The sequence below is a fragment of the Vulpes lagopus genome, chromosome 2 (assembly GCF_018345385.1).
Source record: "Vulpes lagopus strain Blue_001 chromosome 2, ASM1834538v1, whole genome shotgun sequence".
NCBI classification, from domain to species: domain Eukaryota; kingdom Metazoa; phylum Chordata; class Mammalia; order Carnivora; family Canidae; genus Vulpes; species Vulpes lagopus.
Window position 1 is genome coordinate 121,611,799 of NC_054825.1, and position 23,204 is coordinate 121,635,002.

General features: G+C 39.3%; 1 long non-coding RNA gene across 5 annotated transcripts in view; it reads left to right on the forward strand.

Moving 5' to 3' along the window:
* LOC121485156 overlaps positions 1-23,204 on the forward strand; it is a 151,625-nt gene that overhangs the window by 72,989 nt on the left and 55,432 nt on the right. For 2 of the 5 annotated variants that reach the window (XR_005986220.1, XR_005986217.1), the window contains exon 7: positions 5,520-5,815. The exons of the other annotated variants lie outside the window; for them this stretch is intronic. This is a non-coding gene — a long non-coding RNA (uncharacterized LOC121485156). Of the gene's footprint in view, positions 1-5,519; positions 5,816-23,204 lie in introns of those variants that run through there. 5 annotated transcript variants of the gene reach the window in all.

The window sequence follows — 23,204 nt, forward strand, 5'->3', positions numbered from 1 at the left end:
GTTAACTTATCTAAAAGGTACATCACAGCTCTGATGATAAAGAATCAAGCACTAACCAAAGTCATTAATTCAGTTGCTCCATAACTGATTCAATCTTTCTGTCTTTGCTTTATTGGCTCTGTATTTATCTCTCAAAATTCAGTCCTAGATTCATTTTTTCCTTTTCAGTCTCCGAAAAATCTCTCAGATTCTGAAAAACAAAATAAGTTATCATTCTAAATTCAAAGCATCAAAAAATTTAACAAGCAACTTTTATATAACTTAATCCAAGTCCTTGATTAAAATGTGGAGCAGGACAGAACTTAGCATAGGGTCCTGTGAACTCAGTGGGAACTTCCCATCAGGTTTACCTTGATGAATGCCCCCTTAAATATAGTTGTTCAACACAAGAGCTCATTTAACAAACCTTCTTCCAGACCTCACTTGTTTAAAAAAATTTTATTTGGAGGTCTTTGGACTATTGCATTTCTGTATTTCATCCTTCTGTCAATTTTTCTAACTAAAGAAAAGAGGTTAGTATGCTATGCCTTAATCTTGTTGAATCCATAATGGCAAAACAGTGGTCACTACTTCATTTCATCCACCACCTAGAAATTTATTAATATGTATATTTTAACATAATATATTCTATGTAATTATTATATACATATAATATCAGTTATATGTATACAAGTATACATATATGTATATGTACACATGTATATTATGTATGTATGCATATAATTATATATTAAATATAAATATGTAAAATGTTATTAAATTATATCATTAGTGTTAATATAATATATAATAAAACCCAGACCAGATTAGATTAGTCTACTAAATTATTATGTGTATATCTTGTCTGGTGCATAATCCTGGTAGAGAGCAACCATATCTAATTCTTCAGGATTTTGAACCCCTACAGGTCCAGGACCTAATGGGTTCATCTTAGGTGCTCAGTGAAAATTTTGGAATTGGAAATTTCAATTTTGGGGTATTATAAATGAAAGACTGTTAAAGCTGGAAGGAATTTTGGACACAGAGAGCTAGAAAGATTGACGACCCGCCTAGAATCACACAAGTTTCTATGTACTCATTCACAAAATGCTTCCCTCTAGCCCTGTTGCCAGGATTGTCTTGCTTGGATATCCAAGATTGGTTTAAAATCTCTGTATGGGTTGCTAATAAGGCACCAAAGCCTATTATGATTGTTTGGCTTGTTGGAGCTGGTTTACATATTAAGGAAGGTACACTTTGATCCCAGAGTCTGAATAATTCCTTCTAAGACCATGTGTTGGCTCTTACATAGACACAGACATAAACAAATTCATCCCAGAGAGTCAGCGGACATTTTCCTTAGATATTGATGTGTATTTAGGGGCTGATGGCATATATTTAGAAGGATATCTTTCTTAATTCTTTTTTATTAGCAATTGGGATAGTGCCAAAAGTCGCAAACTGGAAGTCAGCATTTCATTAAAATGACCCAAAGAGCAAATCAATTTTTTTCTCTATCTCCGGGAAGAACTAGCTGTGATAGATTTATAAGCACAGTTAACCAGAAGGCACAGCTTCTTTGAGATGGCACTGGTCTAAGCTCTCTAATATGACTCATGGAAACAAGCAGCAGTTGTGGGCATGGCTTCTCCAGCTGGGCTTAAAAAATTCCAAGGATCTTATATGTCAACCAGACCACAGTGCTTCCCTGTCTTTCAATGTAATGATCATCGAGATCCAGTGCATTCCAAATGCACTTCTCAACGTGATTTATTTCTTAAATAAATCTTCATAAATTATTGGTATGTTTCATTAGTTTGTATATTTTCAGAGATTTTTGGGATGAGAGTGAGAGAAAGAACACCATAACATCAATCCTTTGTCCGTATGCTGTTAAAAATTCTGGAAGTACACGGCTAAGGACCTTTTGATACCCTCTTTCCTTATGTTGACTACCCGGATTTTTAATTTGGAAGAGGAATTCTGGGTGATCTGGAGGTACAGTAGCACAAAGACTATATTTTGCAGGAATTTTGTTTCAAACATCTCAGTCTAGCTCTGTAAATTTTCTCTCACAAAAATCCCTGGAGAGTCTTTTTTTCTGGGCTTTTCCTATTTGCAAATTTGATATTTGTCCTCTGTCCAGTAGCTATGAAAACAAGTAATATTTAAAAATATGTTTTGAGTTTTTGGAGAAAATGATGCTGGACAAGTAATGTCATTTTGGAATTGACTTTTTTTTCCTCTCAGAAAGAGGGAAGAAGCCTGGCAGTTCTTCGTACTTGAAAAACAAATGGGGCAAGGGGAGTGGCTGAAATAGAAAAAATAGACCATGTCCTTATTTTATGGAAAGAAGTCTCTCTTACCTGGGGCCACACAGGCCCTAGAACACCCAGGTTTGAGGCAATTTGGAAATGGGGAAGATGTTTCCTTGAGCTAGTGCTGCTCGCTGCCTGATGGCCAGCATCCCCATGCAGATGTCTCAGAGGCTGCTTTTGGCTGAGACATCTGGAAGTTCAGCTGCTGCAGTGACCAAACCATTTTCTAGGACAGCCCAGATGGAACGGAAAAAATTAAACCCAATTTTATTTTTATTACCATAGAACTTCTGTTTTCTCAAGTTTTGATAAAGAGCCAACTAGATCTTATTTAAAATATAAGAAAACACCCAGTACCATGGGATGGGCTTTCATATTCCAAGATAGAACCTGGAACCCATCTTTTCAATCATGTTATAAAACCTGAAACTCTAGTTCATAATGACAATGAGAGTGTAGGGGAGCTGGTAGGCATCTCAAAAATAATCCAACAGTAAGTGTTCATGTATTTGGTTTAATGGATTAAAATAGGAAAACATCAGGAAAATATATCAACTGAACTTAATTTTTTTTTAAACTTTGGAAAATTCTCTTTCATCTAGGCTTATGAGTTTTCTCAATTTTTATTTATGTCATTTATTAATCTTTGAAGTGTTGTGTGTTGTGTTGGAAGTGAAACCATTTTAGCTTTTGATGATTATTTCCATAATTTGAAGTTTGATCACTTGAGTCTTTTGTCCCACGTGGACATGAAATGTTGTCCTCCAGTGGCCTGTCAAAGGATAAAGCATAAACGTTCCTCCACTCATCATCCCGAAACCAGGCAAGTCTTTTGTATGATTTGCAGGGCCAATAGCAATAGCAAGAGGCATTCTCCACTAGTTAATAAATCCTTTCAAACTCCTACAGCAAGCCTGTCCCTACCCTGTCAACAAGCCCTTGGCAAATTTTAATCCAATTAATAAAGTCAAGAATATAATCATTCCTTATGATTATCTATTAAATATTATTCATAGCTAGCTATCATATGGCTTTTTGTTGTTGTTTATAAACTTCTTTCATTGGCACATCTAATTTGAACCTCTCAAAAGCCCCCTGAAATACAGTATCTTGATTCACATGTATTAGTCAGCTCAGGCTGCCATAGCAAAATGCCACAGACTAGGTGGCCCAACAGAAATCTATTCTGTCCCAGTTCTGAAGTTCTGAGACTAGAAGTCCAAGATCAAGGTGCCAAGATGTTGGTTCTTGGTGAGAACTCTTCCAGGCTTGCAGAAGGCATCCTTTTGGCTGTACTCTCAGCCTTTGCCCAGTATGTATCCGGGGATAGAGTTCTGTAGCGCCTCTTTCTCTTCTTATACCAGTCCTATCAGATTAGGAGTCCAACCTCATGACCTTAACTCACTTTAATTGCCTGCTAAAAGACCCTATCTCCAAACAGAGTCACCTTGGGGTATTAGTGTTTCAACCTATGGATTGGGAGGAGGGGGCATGATTCAGTCTATGACATCGCATTTTGCAGATAAGACAAGAATGAAGACTAGAACTAGAAGTAAAGTGTCAAGCCAGTACTTGCTTCTACATTTTTGACTCCTTATTCCTTATTTTGTTGCAGTTCTTTTGTGATGGGAAACAATAATTATGGGTTTTTATAAAGTGCCCAGGGCTTTCCAGATACTGCAAATATTTAACTGTAAGCGTCTAAAACCATAAAGGCACTAGGTTTTTAAAAATAATTATGAAATGGAGAAAGATTTGCTAAAGAACCATAAAACCAAGAATCCAAAATGGAAAAAAAAAGATAAATATCACTGTATAAAACATTAAAGGCCTGTAAGACATAAAATGAATAAGAAATATGAATGTGAAGCACAGGAAAGACTGGAAAATATTTAAGACACATATATGACAGGTAGGGGGCTCATTTTCTTAATATACACAGACATTTTATAAATCAACAGCAAAAAGACAACACTCCAAAAAATGAGCAAAGATGTGAATAGGCAGTTCATAGAAAAAAAATATAGATGAATAAGAAACATATAAAAATAAGCTTAACTTCTCCTGTAATCAAAGAGATGCAAGTTGAAAGGACAACCAAACACTATTTTCTGCCCACCAACTGGTAGAGATGAAAATTGCACTGGAAAGGGATACAGAAAACTTATCCTTTTCATTACACGATCGGGGAAAATATAAATTAGTACGATTTTATAAAAGGTGACTTGGCAGTATTTGTCAAAATAAAATAAGCACATAGCCTTTAATCCAGCATTTCCACATCTGAGAATAATTGAAACTTCATAAACCATCACGCACACATAAGGAAAGTTGAATATAAAAAAGTATTCAATGTAATATTGTTTGTATATTAGTTGCTTGGGCTGCCATAACAAAATGCCACACACGGGGTGGCTTAAGCAACATAAAAATTTATTTTCTCATGGTTTTGGAGGCTAGAAGTCCAAGATCAAGGTGATGGCAGGTTTGATTTCTTCTGTAGTCTCTCTCCTTGGCTTGCAGATGGTTTCCTTCTTGCTGTATCTTTCCTCTGCCCATCCTTGGTCTCTTTCTGTGTGTCCTAATCTTTTCTTCTGAGGCCACTAGTCAGATTGGATTAGGGCCCACCATAATGGGCTTATTTTAACTTAATTACCTCTTAAAGGTCCTATCTCCAAATATAGCCACATTCTGAGGCTGGGGGCTAGAATTTCAACATATGAATTTGGGAGGGATAGAATTCAATCCATTACAGTTTATAAGAGGGAAAAAAACAAGCAAAACAATATATCCATCAACAGAGAGCTGGTTTTTATAGAATATTCATAAAATGGAATAGTATGCCACTATTAAAAAAGCATGAGTTAGAACTCTACGTGGGAAAAGACACCTAGAATGAACTGTTGAGTAAAAAGCAAATTCAGAGCAGTATGTAGAAGAGTCCCTAAATTGTGAGAGGGGAAAAAAGGATACAAGTTTATATATATCTGAAATTTCTGGAATGATACATAAGATCTTAGGTGCAGTGTAAAACTAGGATATCAGAAATGTCTTTCTGGATTCTTTGAGTCTTTTGTAATGAACATGTGTTATTTAAAATTTTCAGAAACTACAGGTCAATGGGATGCAATTATTCCCATCCCTACATTCAAGCACCTTTGTCGTGTGACTTTACAGTTCTTCTCATTAAGTGGGTCTCTTTTTTTCAACCCTTGACTTTAGGCTGCCATGTGGTGTGACCCGAACAATACAATACAGTGGAAGTAAGGCTGTATGTACTGTTTTGGGGTGCTTTCGGGAAGCTTTCGGGGTGCTTTCGGCCCCATGCCAGCTGACCAGAGACATATGAATGAGCCTACTCAAGACTGAAGGAACCACCAAATGAATGCAGCTCAAATTACCAGCCTACAGAATTGTGAACTAAGGGCGGGGGGGGTGTTATTTGAAGCCGATAAGTTTTGGGGGTTCATTACTATGCAATAGTAGATAACTGATGTCCTAATTAATAACACTGAGCTAAAAACAACAGCATAAAGAAGTTGATGACTTTTCAATATTTTGGATCTCCATCTTCTTTTTTGAATTTTACTGGGTTTAGTACTCAGGTGCTAGATAAATATTGGTTTAAAAACAGATGAATAAATGGGATGAAAATTGGTAGCTTCGCCCTCAAAACACACACTCCTTGACATGTAAATACGATATCACAACCCTGTTAGCCAGACTCTTCTTAGTCATAGTGATGTGTATAGATACCATAATATTTCCATTCTTCTCAGACGGAATTCTCTGAGATTACGAAACATACATAGCTTAGTCTGTAACATTAATGCAACACTGCAAATCATAGAACAATCTAGAAAATACATTAGATAGAAAGGGTAGCCTCGATACTTAAGAACCAACAAGACTAAACCAACTCTGAAACATATATATGAATAGATGGATACATAAGATTATACATAACTATGTATAACAAAATTGAAGTTTATGGAAAGATGTGCATGAGAGCCCTCGCAAGGCGATTAGGTTGACAGTGTGATTAGAGTGACCATCGTGACCATATTTCTGACCAAAGTGAGGTTCTGATTAGACCTCACAGTATGCCCACATTTCTTGACATCTCTCTTACCCCCTCTCCACCATTGCGATCATATGCACCCACATTTTCTAAGTTCCAGATTTCTCAATTGAAACAATGAAAGTATTTCCATGTAACAGACACAACCAGAAGTCTCCCATGAGCAAAAAGATCCTGGGTTGAAATTAACGTCTTTTCAGGCCATTGTTTGCATTTCACTGAGCCCTCTGTCTGATTGTCCTGTTTTACTTCCAAGAACTAAAGATTAGCCTTGAGTTTCCTCAACCCAAAGAAATCATTCTCCCTCATGTCCTTTTTACGAACTATCACTGCCAGAACTATCATTCTGGGCAAATACAGCATCCTGGAGAGATGATTGTTGATTGCACTAGCATTTTGGCTTCATCCTACAGAAAAGAAATGGCAAGAAGAGTGTGGTACTTAGGTCTAGGCCAGATTTTAAGGTTTTATCCCGAAGAGCTTGCTGGATGTCCTTTTGGAAAGCGATTGCTTTCTAAAGAAATTTGTGTAAGATCTGTCAGGTGATTTCATTCAGCACTACTTCTGGTCAGGAGACTGAGGTGGCCATTCATGGCATCCTGAAGCCCTGAGTTAAAGCAGTAGGGGAAGCAGTGTGCCAGCTCAAAAAGCATCTGATGTCAGAGCCTGAGACTTCTATGGGGAATGAGTAGATGGGGGTTGTTGACATTGCAATGCTTCCAACCTATATCTAGGGTTTGTGAGCTTCCCTAAACCCCATTTCCCACATATTCATAATGAGAGAATAAAACAAACACCACAAGAAGCCAATCTTAACATCCTATAATGTTGCAACTAAAGCAATCACTCTAAATTTTCTTTTTCTAAAAAAAAAAAATTATTTATCTATCTATTTACTTAATTATTCATGAGACACAGAATGAGAGAGACAGAGACACAGGCAGAGGGAGAAGAAGGCTCCATGCAGGGATCCCGATGCAGGACTCGATCCCCCGATCCTAGATCACACCCTGAGCTGAAGACAGACACTCAACTACTAAGCCACGCAGGGCCCCTCTAAATTTTCTTTTAAATGCAAAAATATGGGGATCCCTGGGTGGCTCAGGGGTTTAGCGCCTGCCTTTGGCCCAGGGCTCCATCCTGGGGTCCCGGGATTGAGTCCCGTGTCAGATTCCCTGGAGGGAGCCTGCTTCTCCCTCTGCCTGTGTCTCTGCCTCTCTCTCTCTATGTCTATCATGAATAAATAAATAAATAAATCTTAAAAAAACCCACAAAAATATTGTAGCAAAGTATTCTAGCATAAACTTTAGAGAAAACTTATCATATTAGAACTTTCCCCCATGATACAAATTTTTTATTCTTCTCTCAAATCTCCCTTTATATCGAATTGTCTTCTTTAACTTGTTTGTTTTGGGGTTTTTTTGATGTGCAGTTGTGAGTTGTTTGCTAATAAGGACTCCCCTGCAGCCTCTTTAGCTATTCTTACCCTGTCTCCTTCCACTGGTTTCCTGCTTCTCCTCCTAGTTTATTTATGAAAGAAATGTTTCCCCAGAACAACTTGTGATCAAAGTTGCATTACTGATACTTCAGACAATTACAAATCTTAGGACTAAGAAAGTAGTCCATAGACTAGATGTCTATGACCAACTGTATTGAATCAGCACTAATTAGGCATCTAACTTACTTTGTTAATTGGACCAGAAAGGAAAAAATAAACAAACAAAAACACTCTTTACCTGCAAGACACCATGAAAGCCACAAATCAACCTGTGACTCTCTTGATAAACAAAGGAAATGAGGTTTTTAAAGAGCATTTTTTGGCATTAGATCTTTTAAGCACATGGATGAATTCTGAGAGGTCCTCTAGTTCTTTTCCTTCCATCAGTACTGCTCTTGATATCACTAAGACAGAGAGGTCTTATCGTAATTGTTTATTCACTATTTTTTTTTTGTTAATAGTTTTATTCAGAAAAAAAATGTTTGGAGCATCTATTAAGTGGCATGTATGCTATCAGGACTGGGCTAAGGTGAAAAAGAAGAAAAAATGACATCTACTCATGAGGAGACAGTTAGGAAGACTGACTTGGATTTCTGAATGCTCTGAGATGGGAAAACAAGAGGAGGTACAGGTTTGAGGGAGTAGGAAACAAGTGGTTTTAACAATATTGAGTTTGCGATGCCTTTGAAGGGGCCAGTAGGCAGCTGAGTATATGGGCCTGGAGAAGCTCTGACCTATTAATATGGACACTGGAGTCACTGCCATGGGGCTATTGTAGCTATGAGGATGGGCAAACCACACAAGAAGACCATATGGATTGAAAACCAGACCTAGGAGAGACGCTAATTAAAAACTCAGCAGCCATTATTATTGTTCTGATGGTCTTGGTGCCCTACCCATATCTACTCCTTTAGCTTAAGAATGCTCTTTTCTTTTAGGGGCTCCTAGCTGGCTCAGTCAGTAGAGCATGCAATTCTTGATCTCAGAATTGTGAGTTCAAGCCCGATGTTGGGTATAGAGGCTACTTAAAAATCTTTAAAAAAAATGAAATAATCCTTTTTTTGTTCAAACTTGAAGTAAAAATATGAATTTATGAGTTCATGGTTCTAAAAGTCCAGGATAGACTATCCTGAAGGTTGGTTGGATTCAAATACTACAAGACCAAGTAAGGACTTGACCTCTTTGTATCTTTCAGTTCTATTATCCTCCAAATTAGTTTCATTTTCTTTTTTTTTTTCTTTGAAAGATTATTTATTTAATTCATGAGAGGCACAGACAGAGAGAGGCAGAGACACAGGCAGGAGAAGAAGCAGGCTCACCACTGAGAAGGGAGCCCGATGTGGGACTTGATCCTAAGACCCAGGGATCACAACCTGAGCCAAAGGCAGACACACAACCACTGACCCACCCATGTGCTCTGGTTTCATTTTTAAATAGGTTCTCTCCGTATGGATATCCCCAGAAATGCCAAGTCTACATCCTACCAGTATCAAACTCCAAAGAAAAATGCTTCTCATTTCCAAAAATGCCAACTGAAGTTCCAGGATTGACTCTTAGTAGACTTGCTTGGGTTATACAGTTTCTTAAACCAACAGGTGGCCAGATGGAGGGATTCCTCTGATTGGTCAGTTGAATCTCCTGGCTCCTCAGAGCAGTGCTATGAGGTCATCCTACCACTGGGACCAAGAGTCTGGGAGGAATGGCTCCCCAAAGGAAAATCAAAGAAGAAGAAAAGAAAAGACAGACAAAATAGAGATACCCTTTATCCCAAAATAGACTCTTTATATGTGCAAGGGATATAAGATGAATAAAACATAGCTTCTGGAGGTCAGAGAGGAAGATATGTAAAGAGACAAAGAGAAAGTGATGAGTACTCTAGGAAAAATACTTGTGAAGCATTAGAAAGTACAGCCAGGGAAAGACATAGTTATATGTTTTCTTTCTTTCTTTCTTTCTTTCTTTCTTTCTTTCTTTCTTTCTTTCTTTCTTTCTTTCTTTCTTTCTTTCTTCTTTCTTTCTTTCTTTCTTTCTTTCTTTCTTTCTTTCTTTCTTTCTTTCTTTTCTTCTTTTTTTAGATTTATCCACTTACAAGAACGAGAAAGTTAACTTGAAACTTTGGAACTTGCTTTCCAATCTGTATTTGCTACCATTTTAGATATCTGAGCCAGATTTGTCAATGAGCACCCAATGATGCTTATACTTTTCTTTTACACTTCCTCAAGGCATTGGGTCAAATGTAGAAGGATCATGAGATGTAATCCCCCTCCCAAGCCATTTATAATCCAGTTGGGAAGACTGTAAGTGAACTTTAAGTGATATTTTACAGGAGTTTAGAAAGAGGATAATCAGGAAAAATTGGAGAAGAGTTCATAGAGAATACAGAACGTGAGCCAGGTTGTCAAGATGGACAGGTTTGCTTTGTTGGAATGGAGAAGGGCACATCCTAGCCCAGCCGAGGAAGTCAAAGGAAAGCAGAGGTGAAAAGTCTAACAGCAGTCCATCCAGCATGAAAGCATGATCCTTTACCAAGATCTTTAGCAAACAAATAAAATACAATGAAAATCATCTTTTTATTTCCTCACACACACACACATCCTGACTCACCAAGGCATAATTTCAGGAGCAATAAACTCATTTTTTATATATTTTTATTTTATTATTTTATTTTTTTAAGATTTTTAAAAAAATTATTCATGAGACAGAGAGAGAGAGAGAGAGAGGGGCAGAAGACACAGGCAGAGGGAGAAGCAGGCTCCATGCAGGGAGCCCGATGTGGGACTCGATCCCAGGATCCCGGGATCACGCCCTGAGCTGAAGGCAGACGCACCTAACCACTGAGCCAACCAGACGTCCCAAACTCATTTTTTTTAAAGCTATTCTTTCCTTCCCTTATTCAGCAGAAGTGGATTATCACAGAAATCAGAGTACATTTCGTCCTTAAGCATAATGTGGGGAGATTTCAGGGCGTTTCCTGAGCTCCTGGGTGTAGACAGAGGTTTTATGAGGGGATCTTTGAGACATGGGGATCCAGAAATATATGAAACAGGGAATGAATGAATCATCTAGTTCAAACTTGCTGGTTTACAGCTTATAAAAAAATGATACCTAGACACATGTCAGGTGAAAACCTAAGCCTAAGATGAAAACCCAAGTCCTCTTGGTTTCTGAATTTCCTGTTCCGGAAGATCTAACTCTAATCTAGGATGAATTGATGTATATTCATTCACTCATTCCTTCTTCCTTCCTTCATCCATTCAATTAATCTTTCCTGAGTGCCTGCTATGTGCTAGACACTACCTGGAATACGAGGGGTGATAAGGTATAAAAATAAACAAAGACAATCCAGTGAGAACAAACAAAGGAGTTTGCTCTAGCATTTAACACTTAACGCGAGAGGCTCTAAGGCATGTGGGGGAGAGGGAAACTATCTCTGGTGAGAAAAGGGGGAAGGCTTCAGGTGGGCTCTGATGAAAGGCTGTTGGCATGGGGAAGCGAGAGGTGCCCCAACTAGGAGGGGGCATCCTGTGTGATAGGTTTGGGGAGTAGATTTTACTTTCTCTGGTTGGTTCTGAGTTGGAAGTGGGGACCCAACTAGAGAAACTGACGGTCGTTGACCTAACCCTGACCATTCTGCTGACCTTTTGGACCAAGAGATTATATGGTGTCTGCCCGAACTGGTTGCCACAGAGATGGAAGGTCAGAGTGCGACTATCATAAGCAATGTGGCCATGGTCCAGGTTTATAATCTGGGCCCCTGGGAGGTAACCAGAGGAGCTAAGCCTCCTCTCATGGAGTTTACAGTCTAGTACAGAAAGCAGATGATGAATAATGGTTTAATCACGCCTTAGAAAATGCTAGAAAGAAAACATTCCCGGGTGCAGAAGGAGATGCCTGGCAGTAAACCTGACATATATCTAGAGGCAGGGGGTCTCCCTGAGGAGCTACTTCAGCCTGGGTCCCAGATGTTAAGGAGAAGTCACTCAGAAGAACCAAAATGTTATTGCTGCTACTACTTGTGAGGTTTGTCGGTTGTATCTGTCAACAGTAGACTATATTCTCACAAAAGGAGCATTAGTTCCCTTCTCCATCTCGGATCAGAATCAAAGGGCGACTTTTGGTTTCTCACACCAGAGTCACAAAATGAGGAGGGCTCTCATTGTGAGGGCCTATTGTGTCTTAAAACAAAACAAAACCGAACCAGAAAGAACAGCGTTTAACATGAAAATAGAACCCTGACCCTCCTTGGACTAAATGTTGTTAATCAAGTTTAAATTTAGCTCCCACACAGTCTCAATAGAAAAGGAGACAGCCAGGCCCAGAGAGGAAAAACTTCCGAGCGCCTCGGAGGCAAGGAAAACAAGCGTCAAGTCTACAAGGGCGGCCTGTAAAAACAAATGGAGGCGCCTCCAGAAAGCTCATTAGCAATCTGCAGCCCCCGGCTGCCTCCTGGGGGGGGGTGGGCAGGGCCACCACAGAGCCTGGGCCCACCTGCACGCTCCTGATTGTGCCCAAGCGACATCCTGGGGGTGCCAGGACAGGCCAAGGGAGGGGTGCGCAGCCAGGAAACCCCACAGGCAGGTGGAGCAAAGCCAAGCGATGGTGTCCATCATCCAATAACCGACCCTGAGGGATGGCAAGACATGGCCACGGAGGGCCGTGAGGACTTCAAGAGAGGGCCAGGGCATTGCCTTCGCACTTTTGCTCCAGCTTAGTCAATCCCCAAGCTGTTCCCATTTCTCAGAACTTGAAGGACTTCTTACTGCCAACTGGTTGTGTGGCCTTTTATGTGAGGGGAGATGAATTTTAGTTTTTAAATAAATTATTTTTTTTCTTTCTAAAAAGAGGCTACCTTGAAAGTCATACAGAACTTTAAATGGATTTGTATTTTCTTTGTTCAACCGCAGCTGTGTGCTGGGACCCACTGGGAAAACAGTGGGTACCTGTGGTTGACAACTAGTGGCACAGGCCTCCCTGTCTCAACCCCACCCCTGTGGACTCACTCCCCATCCCCGTGGGCTCCTTCCAGGAAGGGCAGGGGGGTGCTACAGGAATGCAAAGAGTCAAAAGTGGAAACAATGGGCATTTCTTGAGTACAAACTACCTACCATTCTTGGGTAAGAAAGGTACTGTTTATCAATCCTCTTTAATGGGATAGGAAACAGCTAACGTGGGAACTTAAGTCACTTGCACCAGGACCTACTATTACAAGTGAGAACAAGGACTTTTTCAAATATAGCACTCCCCATTTCTCTTGGCTCCTACTTGTTAAATTAATTAAACAGCGAGGCCTTTAGACTGAAGCGGGTCAAATGCTTCAGCAGCCTATGTAAGCAAACCAAAACCTAAGCCCACAAACACCTGAAGTTAAGAATTGGAAACATAAGGACAACCACTCCCAAATGGCCACCTCGACCTTTTCAAACAAGGTGAACGCTTAAGCATTTCCTTGCTTCGTTTTCTCCTCTACTCCATTCAAGTCTCTCCCCTCTCTCCTGTCAGTGGAGTGTTTCTAAATACTTCCAGTTTGGTACCACCTGATTCCAGATGATTTGGGCTTAAATATATTCTTTAAATGTGTAATATGCCTCAATTTATCTTTAATGTGCTCAAGTCTGTCCAGCCTCAAATGCTCCAGCTTTGGGGATGCCATAGGGGCTGGGTGACTACCTCTCATGCACCTTTGGGAAGGGGTCTTGCACCTTGCAGCTGGTGGGATTTTTGGTCCTTTATGTTCTAGATGCTATCAGGGGGATGCAGCAGTGATGAGTGGTTGAAAGTGAATGGGGGTTCTTGCAGACAGAAGGTTCTGGACAGCTGTGTGAACAGGACATTGTAGGAACTTTGACTAACAAGGCACATTAAGTATTAAAACTATAAAGCGTTTGAAATGTAATTCACAATCCCAAAATATCTTTTATAGGCAAAAGAAGGAGGAATTAACATTGAGGTCATTATCCCCAAGTATTTTTTTTTAATGTATTTTTTTATTGGTATTGAAGACTATTGAATCTTCTCACCCAGGGCACTCATTTGCAAATGTGCTCAAAGTTCTCCAAATATTTCAGGGATCCCACTGGAAAATAATGGCCAATCTGAGAGGCACATCTCAGGCCTGGGACCCATCATTGCTTTCACCAAAGGGGCTTCATGTTGGTCCATGCTGCACTGCCTTGATGGATTTTGTTTGAAGAAAGTTGCTCTGCCTTCAAAAAAAAAATTTTTTTTTTAAGTTTAAAGCCACTGTACTAAATAAATTTAATGACTGACTGGTGATGGCCCCTCAAAAAATATTTGTTGGCCAAGGATAGACTGCTTGAACCACAAATTATTATTCTAGACCAATCATATTTAATTCTTATTTAAAATAACAACATGAGATAATATTAGAAACAGTCATGTGTTTTCATAGAAGATAAAACCATGACATTATTAATTTGGTTCAAGGTAGAAGATTAGGGAAACCATGCTGCTGTTGCCTGACCCATATGTGGGGTTAATTAGATCTCTTCAGAGCCAGCAGGAGCGTATGAGCTGTCACCCTACCCAAAATGCTTACTCAACTCAGATTTTCATCTTTGGAGTCGCTATTAGACTTTTAGATGTTATTTTTTTTTGTTTTGTTTTTTTGGATTTTTTTTTTTTTAATTGAAAACTAATGGTCCTTGTGGTTCCTTCTACTCTGATAGAATAGGGTCGTCCTCAGGCCTGTGGGAAGCCGTCTTTACCATGTAGGCGTCCTCTAGAAGCTTCCCACACTGCACACAGCAGCAGAGGTGGCTTTTGCAGACTCACCAGTTGACCCTGACATACAGGGCCCTGAGAGATGCCCTGTGGGGGGAATATGGTGCTGATGAGTAAAGAATGATGAAGTGGGAGCACTTTTCTTTTTCAAATATTTTATTTATTTATTCATGAGAGGCACAGAGAGAGAGAGGAGAGAGAGAGAGAGAGAGAGAGAGGCAGAGACACAGGCAGAGGGAGAAGCAGGCTCCATGCAGGAAGCCCCATGTGGGACTCGATCCTAGGACTCCAGGGTCACGCTCTGGGCGCTAAGCAGCTGGGCCACCAGGGCTGCCTGGGAGCACTTTTCTTATTCAGGAAGGAAATGGCAACAGCTGCGATTTACCGAACCCTTACTAAGAACTAAGCTCTCTAAATTCACCCCTGTGAAGTTGTTACCCCAACCACTTCACAGCAGGAGACTATGTCTTGGTTAAAATGTTTAAATGGCTCTCCAGTCCAATTAAAAAGAAAATCAAGCACTTTACTCTGGATCCAAGGCCCTGAGTAATCTGGTTCATCCTTCTCTCTGACCTGATTTTTCTCTTTCCACCCTCCCCTTTGCCTGCCCTTCTCCCGTCTTCCTGGCCTTTGGCTGAAGATGCTTATTCTGGGGTTTGCTGTCCTGTTGCCCTTCCACCCTTCCCCCACATCTTTGCACGGCTGGCTTCTTCACCTCACGTGGGTCTCTACTCAATCCCACCCAAGAGGCCTCACTTGTCCATCTAGTAAAGCAGCCTGCCCCTCCCTGCTCCCTGGGTCATTCTCCATCTCATGATCCTGTTTTATTTTTCTTTTAAGTTTTTCTCAGGAATCTCTGAAATTTGTTTGTTTATTTGTTTATATGTTTGTTTGGCTTCTCCACCGATGGCAAACTGTATAAGGGTCTGTTCAAAATTTTATGCCCAAGACCTTCATTCATATTTGTTGAGTGAATAAATGGACAGTTGAATGTTAGGTAGTTTATGCTAGATCCCACAGCTAGTGCAGGTTGAACCAGGCCATAAACCCAGGTTTGTCTGTCTCTATTCTTAGGATAGTAAACTCAGAGAAAGGGGATGCCAAGAACGTTGGAATTCAAGACAGGATAATGCCAAGTGGCACAGCATTTCCTATTCCAGAATTCAGCTGGGGCCAGAACTACCTGGTCTAAAGTAGTTTTTCTTAAAGAGAGAGACCCAGCTCATTAGTATCAGAATCACCTGAGAAGTTATTAAAAGTGTGGTGTTTGGAGCCCCATCCTAGACCTTAGACTCTGGAGGTGCTAACCCAGAGGTCAGCATTTTTAACAAGGCTCTCAGACGTTTCTCATGGACTGTAAATTTTAAGAACCATGGACTTAAAAGAAATTTGCTCCTGCCTGTACTACTTCACTTCTGTAGATAGCTGCCCACGTACATGGATATACATCACTCGCATATGTTGGTTATGTGACCTCGGCAACCACCTATTTCTCAGGACAACTCACTCTTTTGGAGCAGGAATGACTCTCAGCTGGGTTAGGAAGCTGAGCCTTTCATCTGTGAGGCAGTCTTCTCCTTCAGGTTTCTCACCTTCTACTAGTAGAGGCAAATGTGTTTACCTCTCTTTTCAGCAGACCAGCATGGACTGGGTCCTTTGTGACTGCGAACATGGCTAAGGAAAGAACAATTTCAATTCAGAGTCTTTAAAAGCCCAGGAGACCTCTTGGAAAAATTGTTATTTAAGATTCTCTTACTAGTCTTGAGAGCAGGTAGGAACCGATAAACCAAATAAGAGATTTGGCCTTAAAAAAAAAAAAAAAAAAAAGGCTCCGCACCCAATGTGTCACTTGAACTCAAGACTCTGAGATAAAAATTGGAAGCACTACCAACTGAGCCAACCAGGTGCCCCAATATTTTACTTCCTAATAGACTAAAGGAAAAGTCTACAAACTCCATAAATAATGACTGTGTTTTAACCACCTAAAAAGAGCACCTTAAAGCTTGCTTTGATAATTTGATATTGAGATCCTTTTGCCCTAAACTTTCTAAGCTCTGGATGAGTTATCTCTTCTAATTTATTACTTTAACATTTCACTTATGAACACAAACGAAGCAAAGCCCTTTTGTCTGTGGAGAATCATAGCTACCAGATGGAATGATCTAAATAACAGAGCTTTTTCTATGCAGCTTGGTGCTTATTACAGAGATGGAAAATCTTATATCTGAATTCCTGTCAGTTGACCTTAATAACTTTTACTTTTCATGGAGTTGGAACATTGATTTTTGCTCAACTTGAAATCATGGGGAAAAAAGAAGTTTCACCTGAAACTTGGTCCAGAATTCTTTGTGCTTTGTAAATCACGAACATACAGCCAGGTTGGGGTAGTGTTTAGATAAAAAATCAGACAGGAAAAGTTTTACTTATTTTCATGTTTCAGAAAAAAAGTTTACAGTGCTTTACCAACACCCTATGCGTTACAGATATCAGAATGCACTCCTGGACATTTGAGTGAATAAGAATATTTTAGAGCAGAAAATCAAAGAGAAATCTTAGATATCTTGTCTGAATATAGTGGATTTGTTTCAGGGGTTTGTTAGCAACTTTTTGGAGGAGTTTTCAAAAATGCAGTTCTGTGTGTTCTGCTATCAACTATATAGTTTTAAGATCTCTCTTGACTTGTCACTTTTTGGAAGAGATGATCTATGTCTGTCTGCCATGTCCCAGCCTCGATCCCTTCCTATGATCATCTCCTGGTGATTCAGGACCAGCATTTTAAAGATTTTAATTGTTTATTTGACAGAAAGAGAGAGAGAGACAGAGAGAGAGAAAGAAATTGCAGGAGCATGGGATGGGGAGGGGCAGAGGGAGAAACAGATGTCCCGCTGAGCAGGGAGCCCAACTCTGGGGATTGAGCCAAAATCAAGAGTCAGACACTTAACGGACTGAGCCACCCAGGCGCCCAGGTCCAGCCTTTTAAGTGATGCATCCATTAGGCTATTTGGAGTTGCAAATACAGAAATTATTTCTGTTCTGCCTTTGTATTAGCTTAGGTCTCACACCAGCTTTCCACACAACAACAAAATGTCCTGCAGTGTTACCTGGAACTATGTGCTCCCTTATTTACATCCAGAGTCAATGGTACATAAGTACATAAATGGTTTTTTTTCCTTGTTTTTTTTCACCTAATATCATGTCTTGGAGGTCATCCCAAATTTTATATCTAAAGCTGCCTCACTCTTTTTTTAAATGACTGCACAGCACTCCAATGTATGGAGATACAGTAGTTTATATAGGGAGTTCTGTAATGATGGACATTTAGACACTCTAGTTTTTTGATATCATGACACTGCTACAATGAATATTCACAGAGTCATGCTGTTTAGCACAAAGGCAAATATATCTCTAGGATAAATTCCTAGAAGTACAATTGCTAAATGAAAGAGTATATGCATTTTATATTTTCTTAATATTTCACTATGGAAAATTTCAAGCACATACTAAATTGGAAGATTACAACATGTAGAGAATGACATCCTTGAACCCATCCTCCACCATCAACAGTTATTAGCACATGTTCAACTTTGTTCCATATCTACTGTTTTCTTTTAAAAATATAAACAAATCCATAATTCTTTAGTATCATCTAAAGTATTCACACTTCCCCAATTATCTTATAATATTTTGTATAGCTGCTTAGTTCAAATCAGGAATCAAAAAAGGTCCACACACTCATTTGATTGATATGTCTTATAAGTTTCCCTTAGTCTATAAGTTCCTTCACTCTCCTTTTCTAGTTCTTTAAAGTTTTTATTAAGGAAACCAAGTTGTAGAATTGTGCCTCTGCTGTGTTTTTGACATATTCATTTGTCTCTAGTGTAATAGCAAAGTGGTAGTTAGAGCTAGAGGCTTGATTAGGTTTCACTTTTTGGTTTTGGTTTTGGGTTTTTGGCAAGAACATCCTATAGCTGGCACTCTGTACTTCCTACTAAATCACATCGGAAAGTACATACCTTTTTGATTGCCTCTCTTTCTGTAACATCATTATAATCAATCAACTGATCCATAATTGATATTATTAGCCTAATCCATATATTGCAAACTGTTCACTAACTTTCTACTTAATAATTTTAGCAGCCCTAGATTATAATTGTCTAAGTCCACTATTTCATTAAGACTTGCAAAATGATAGAATTCTAGTTCTACCATTCTTTCTGCATTTATTCATTGAAAATCTGTAAATCTTTATAGATTTATTTGGTTACTCAGAAGTAAGCAGTATAACTGTTTATGGAAAGCAATATAACTGTTTTATTCTTTCTCATCCTTTCCCAGTTATTAGAATAATTGGTTCTCCAATATCATTAATAGTATTCTGAATATGTGTGCCCTTGGCACATAGACTGTGATCTACGTACTATTTTCCTCTTAAAGAATCTAGGGCTTGAGGAAATGTCTGATTCCAGGTGTGGGGCAGGCAGTACCAGATAAAACCAGAACATGTCATCCCAAAAAGCATGAAAGCTTTCTAAGACTACTGAACTTGTATCAAAGGGCCTCAAGAGCCAACTTGAACGAAATCCTACTGGCTGAAGATGGAAACATTTGAATATAAAAGAAGAATGATAATTGTAATGAATAGATATACAAAAATGTATTAAAATCAATGAGTTTATAAAGCAGCACTTAAACTCATGTGTTATATTTGGAGGATGCATTTTTTTTATTTTCATAAGCACATTACAGGCTTCCTAAATAGGACAATTATCAATAAAATCTCAGCAAAAGTCAAGCAAATAAATGGAATTTTATGGAGAGAGCAAAGCAATATGAAGATTAGCAGAATTTAAAGCTTTCCTAGCAGTCTAGGTGAAAATCTTTGACATGTGTTTGTTTTCTATTGTACGTGTCATGATTATAGATCTTATAATTTATCATTTAACCAGAAGAGCGGACTCTATTCTTAAATGGCAGCTCCTAAAGTTACTGAAAAGAGAACATTCTTAGGCCCTTTTATTCTCCAATTCATTGAAGTCACTTTCATTGGTTGAGAAAACTCACCTGGCTTTCTTCTATAGCTTATGGGTCAATTATAAATTTAAAAGCAGCTGAATAAAAACACTGAGATGGAGAAGTCCTTAAGCCTAGAGCCAGGTGGACTCCTAGAAGCTATACAGCTTGGTAAAGTCAACTCAACCTCTTGGCTTCCATATGATGAGGAAGGAATTGGGGTAAATTGTCTCTCACGTCCCTTCCAAATTTTAGGATGTGTCGGTTCCATGATTTGTGCCTATGCAGGGTGAGATTGTAGAGACAAAGCTTTGCCAGTTGTCTAGAAAGAAAATTATTTGAATCAACTATCCACCTTTTGGTGATGTCTGCCAGGTAAGACTGGGTTTCAGGAACTTTTCTTTCTCTTCTCTACCCCCATTCCTTTACACAGCTGCTTCCTGCCCCCCTCAAGAAGTCACTAACTCCCTTTGTGTTCAAGTTTCTCCATCTGTGAAATGCAAGGCTGAGTGCCCATCAGCCTCCCAGGGGTATTCTGTGTCTGACTCCATTACAGAGCATTCACTATGCTGAGCATTATCTACAAGCTAAGTTTGGCATTTCCTTCCTTTCCTTTCTTGATCATAATTTGATCCTAACTTCCTTGGGAGCCTCTTGTCTTTACAATTTGTCAGTAGTTCTAATCCTGTTTTAACATAATTTAGAGCTATGGTGATGCTAATGATGTCATTGATAATGAGCTGGGGATTGCCAAGAGCCTTTTAAGAAGTGTGTTCTAATAGTGAAGAAAAGAGTCCAAAAGCAAAAACAAAACAAAACAAAAAACGCCACTGCAGTAACATAGGAAAAAGGACTCATCTACATAAAATAATTTACACAAGACAGAGTCGCCAGATAAAATACAGGACACTCAGTTAAATCTGAATTTCAGACAAACATAGAATAAATTTTTAGTGTAAGTATGTCTCGTGCAAGGGACACATCCCAAGTCCCTACTAAAAGGTTTTTTGTTGTTTATCTGAAATTCAAATTTAACTGGGTGTCCTGTATTTATATTTGTTAAATCTAGCAACCCTAACAAGCTTTCTGTTCAGCAACTTCTGTCGGAGATAAACTGAGGTTCCAGTGTGCAGCTGCGCTTTTTTTAGATCTTCCGATGTTAAACAGTGAAATACTCCAAAGTTGACGAGGGGAAGAGGTTGAAACTTCCCCCCTAGTTTTACTGTTAAAAAATATGTGGGAAAACAGTAGATACCATCACACTGAACTTTGAGTGTCCGTGGATATTGGGTCCTAGGGAAAACAAAACAAAACAAGCAAACAAAAAACAACAGTTGGCATTTTGAGAGAAGTTGCAGTTCTTGTACTTTAGTAGAACCAGTGCAAAAATGTTCTGAAGGTCATAAAAATTGTAGTTATTGAGAGATTCCGGAGACAGTACTGACAACAATGAAAGGTTGCAGTATATTTCAGAAAGACTGGCTTTAAAGCAATTAGTGCCAAGATAAGGCTGCACAATAGTGGACACAGACTCTGTGGTCACTCTGTTGGGGACCGTGTAATAGTCACACAGCAAATATCACACGGCAGGTATTTGCTTGTACACATGCTCACTGATGTTCACATGCCCCTCAGAGCACCATCCGGGACATCTGTACCCTCAGGATTGAACTATGAGAAATGCTCAATTCACTAATGAGTGTGACAATTAGAGAATCAGCAACTTGCAAAAACACAAACGATTTTTCTCTACTGTTCTTTGCAAATAAAATGATCCGGGAAAAATGCAAAAAAAAAAAAAAAAAAGAAAAAGAAAAAAAAGAAACCCTGAGAAGTATGACTGTCATCCAATCGAGTGTAATTCAAATTCCATTGTCTAGTGCTGGTCTGTGAACTATTTGTCACCATTTGGCACCAGAAAAATTACAGAAATGAAGAGTAAGCATTTAGAAACCTTTATAGTATCCCTCAGAGTAATATCAAGTCTGTGGAATTTAGTAACGAAGAATCAGGGCTTGCATTTTGTGTATCTTTTTGTTATTGCTGGCTTCACTTGTCTAGAATTTGTTTTTGTTGTATTTCCCAACATATCAGTCATTAAAGGACTATCACATTGCAAAAAATGAAAGGCATACTACTTTCTATGTCCTTTAAGACAATAAAGAGGGCACCTGGATGGCTCAGTGGGTTGAGTGTTGGCCTTTGGCTCAGGTCATGATTCCAGGGTCCTGGGATCGAGTCCCACATCAGGCTTCCTGCAAGTAGCCTGCTTCTCCCTCTGCCTGTGTCTCTGCCTTTCTCTCTGTATCTCTCATGAATAAATAAATACAATCTTTAGGGGGAAAAGAGACAAAAAAAGAACTTCTACAATAGTGTAAATTAAAATCTTTATATTCCTCAAATCAGACAATAGCTTAAATCAAAATCATATTCATCGATTCAGACTTTCAATAAATAGTCAATACCAACCAGTAACTTTGCTGGACGTTGATGACTGAGACAGATACAGTTCTGGGGTTCCTGCTTCACAGAGTGCATTCTGGGACAGGACAGATAATAAAATCACAACAAAGTCGGTAGAAAAATACAAGGTGAGGTGAGAACACACTGTAAAGGACTCCAAGCTGGTCAAATATTCTGAGAAATATTCCCAGAGGAAATCACACACGTTCTGTTAGGTGTAACTGGTCTGAAATTCAGAGAAGAGGTCTGAGCCAGAGCATTCAAATGGAACGTACATCTGGAGATGTTACTTTAGGATTTAGGAATGGATGAAATCGCCAACGTGGGAGATATTAAGCGAAAGGAGGGGAGAACTGAACCTTGCAGGTCTAATAGCTGAAGATGGATTTGCAAAGGATATGGAAATAAAGTAGCCAAAGAGGTGAAGAAGTGAGGAGTTTGTGGAGGGTCTGAAGCAAACCAAGAAGATTCAGAGAAGCAAGGACTGATAGGGAACATTAAATTCTGCCAAGAGAAGAAATAAGAACTGCAAGTATACATAGGGTTCACCAAAGTGAAAGCCATGGCTCTTGGCTGGGGAAGCTCCTGGAAGCTGGTGGTAGAGGTAGGCAGGTGTTTCAGAAGCTAAGTGGCAAGGGGAAGTAAGAAAAAAAAAGAGTGATGCTAAGCAACTTTTTCTAGAACTTTTACTGTGGATTAGAGGACAATGTAGGACTGTGTTTGGAGGGAAATATGGGATTAAGGAAATTTTATCTTACTTTTAAGATGAGATAGCAAATATAAAGGCTGACTGAAGGGATGTTACAGGAAACAAATCTTGGAGATAGAAGGAGGGCAGTAAGGGGCTAATCAATGGCAGTTTCCAAGGAGGCTGGAGGAGAGAATTCCCGTCACTTACTACTCATCTCGTTTATAATTACATATACCTGTTCTCTGCTAGATTCTTACCTCCTCGAGGGTAGAAACCATGTTTGTGTGGCTCATCACTGTCTGCTCAGTGCCTGGGCTACGGCTGGAACATCCAGATGCTCAGGAAATAATTGAAGAGAACCAGACACCAGTAGAGCGTGTGTGTCTTTGACACTTGGAGAGGCACTTCCTCCTCCCTGAAGAG